A 3,043-nucleotide genomic window follows, 5' to 3' on the forward strand; every position below is an offset into this window, starting at 1 on the left:
AGGCTAAGCCGAGCTACACGACCACAAGGGGTCGCATGACCTCGGGATCCACGTTACGTTCAGGGTTCAGGAGCCCTCAATCTTCGCGTGACTAAGAGGGCTGAGTCTCGCGTGACCATATCCTGCCACGTGACCGCAGAATCCACGTGACCAATAGCGGTAGCGCAATGCCCACGTCACTGAAAGGGCTTTGTCTGCCACGTGTGGTAGGAGCCACATTGTTGCCTCTACATGGATCTGCAGTGTTTAGTAGCCCACGAGCTTCACGTGACAGAGACGGCTGAGTTTCACGTGTACCATGGGCACGGGGGTGGTACATAACCATGGCATCCAGGTGACACTAAGCAGTGGCTCACCTATATGACATCAACGGCTGAGGCTTCCACATGCTCGTAGCCAGTAAGGGCTACATGAGAGAAGGGTCCACGCTGCTGTAGTGACTTGAAGAGCTGGACCTACCACACGACCATAGTGGCAACAGGGCCAAAGAGACGGCATGACCTTTGGGTTTAGGAGCCCATGGCGCTGACATGACAGGTAGGGCTGGGCCTGCCACATAACTGTTGGTGACATGATGGCAGCCTCCACGTGACCCGTAGCCTTCGGAACCCACAATGCTCCTGTGCTTCGGAGGGCTGAGTCACCTTCCTGACAGTAGGGTCCAAGACAGTAGGATTCTCCTGATCCACCTTTGCAGGAAAACATTATCCTCAGGAGACCTGGAGATCTGAGATTGCCCACATTCCTGGTCTCCTCTGTAATGTTGGTGCCTCCAGGTGACCCTCCACAGTGCACAAGCTTGGGCTGTACCTACTCTTTACATCCCTCTTTAATGTGTTCATTTTACGTGCTTTTTCCCCTAATAACACATGAAATTTAGTACATAACATTGAAATACATCCTCCTGAAAACCATAATCGAGGGCATACTGTAGAATCTACTGTAAGAGCCTAAGCAGTGGGGACAGGGAAGCGTTGTGGACTTAAAGTCCCCTGCAAGCGTAAAGGAAACTAAAGAAAATCTAATGAGTTTTAGTTGTTAATTTGAAAAGAAAAGTGTACAGTGATTACTGTGGGCCATGCACTTGAAAAGGATAACTCACTTAAGAGAGGTAACTCTATAGACTAAGTACTGTTACAGAAACTTACAGATGAGGAAATTGAAGTACAGAGGGATTAAATCACTTTCCTAAGAGGTCACAGATACAGTAGGTGGCAAACCGAGAGTTGCCCACAGCCAGTCTGGCCCCAACTCTGTGTTCTGGTCACCCACGAGGTTCGTCGACAGAGAGTAGTATTAGTGCAGCCTTACTAATTCAGAAAACCTGGAAAACCAGCCCCAGTGACTGACAAGTTGAGATCATCATGGGAGATCTCTGAAATGTCACTTAAGTAATTTCAAGTACTGTCAGTAATTAGACCTAGTCAAAGTTGAGTCTACTTGACGACCCCTAGTTGAGGTTTATGTATAGAAATAAACCTATCACTAATATGTGAAATATGTGTATATAAAAGTGCTGTATACAACTCTTGATGTTAGTTCAAGTCATTTCCTTTTAAATAAGCACTGAAAAGGGAACCGTCATAAAGTTTAAACATCACACCTGTTCCCTTGCCTGAACTCCAACAATTACAAATGAGTGGAATCTGAATTCATTAGATTTTCCTGTATTTGTATCCTGTCTGTGCCTCCCCAGAGAGGACAGATAAAGGAGAAGGAAAATATATATTGTAGGTTGTTTTTTTTTTTAAAATGGCAATTCCACGAGGACCTCTTTTGCTGATTTGTGCGGGAAACTGCAGCTTCGTCTGTATGTCCAGAAGAGATTTGCTCTGCTCTTTCTGGTTTGCTGGCTTAGGCAAACAACTTGGTAAAGACAAGAGACTGTGTGTGTGCTTCTAGACCTACTGAAGAAAGTCGAAATGTTTGGAGTGAAGAATAGTAAGAGAAGACAGTATTTGTGCAAGTCAGTGTGTCTCATGTAATTGTGGAGAATTACTTGTGGGACACGTAAATTCAGGATACAAAAATGGAGGCACACATTTAGCTACAACAGAGCCTATTACGAACCTTTAAGTTGGATTTAGCAAGCATCTATAAACAGTCACAGGATGGAATCTGACATCAAGACCTGCTTTCTGTCCCAAACCTAGTTCTTATAATTCCAAACAAATGAACAGATTGACAGTGTAAGATGCAGAAGAATTTTATCTAGTCCACCTATGCTCAACTGATGGTGATTGGGATCAACTTTTTTCACCAAAAGACAAATCCTGGGGTTCTAATTATCACTCTTCTGTAAGTCAGATTTTGATCCTGTCAGACTCGATACTCTAATCAATCATTCTTTCTCTGAGATGACTATCACGAGTTTCTTAGGAACTTTTAGAAAACATTTGGTCCCATCAATGGGACTCTGTCAGCACTCTCCACTATACACTGAGGAGGGGCAGGGAAAAAACTCTATCATTAAAGATCTGCATGTCTGGGGTCCAGTTTAGGCACTGCATTTATCAGGCACTGAGTTTATTTTGGTAAGGCAGGATGATAAGCCATTTCTCTTGCATGTAACTTGGCAGGATTTAATGGGAACAGCCTTTCCTTCTTTTATCTTTTTTGTTTTGTGGTGGACACTTTGGAGGTCAGAGCTAGTGGCTTTAGGAGAAGTGGCTTTATCCAACACAGAGAAATGGGAAAGGGGAGCAACAGAATAGTTGTGAAACTGTTAACTTAAATATAAATACTCAAAAGCTTTTGGTTCTAACACAAATAGGTACAACTGACCTAGATGTCCTATGTGAATTTACTTTCAGAAAGCAAAATTGACTTACCTAGCAAGTGTAAACAGGAGATATCATCAGACGGGTCTGGGTCATTATGAAAATTGCATTCAAAACATGTTTTTCTTTGTTCCTTTGTGAAACTCATTAACTTATCTAGGAGTAACTTTCTTGTCAGTGTTAAGCAGTGGAGGAGAAGAGAGACAGTTGCTGGTAGTGCTCCATGACAAATTGCTGGATATGCCCACCCACACCCTATCACA

Source organism: Equus caballus, chromosome X, assembly GCF_041296265.1.
Source record: "Equus caballus isolate H_3958 breed thoroughbred chromosome X, TB-T2T, whole genome shotgun sequence".
Classification (NCBI taxonomy): Eukaryota; Metazoa; Chordata; class Mammalia; order Perissodactyla; family Equidae; genus Equus; species Equus caballus.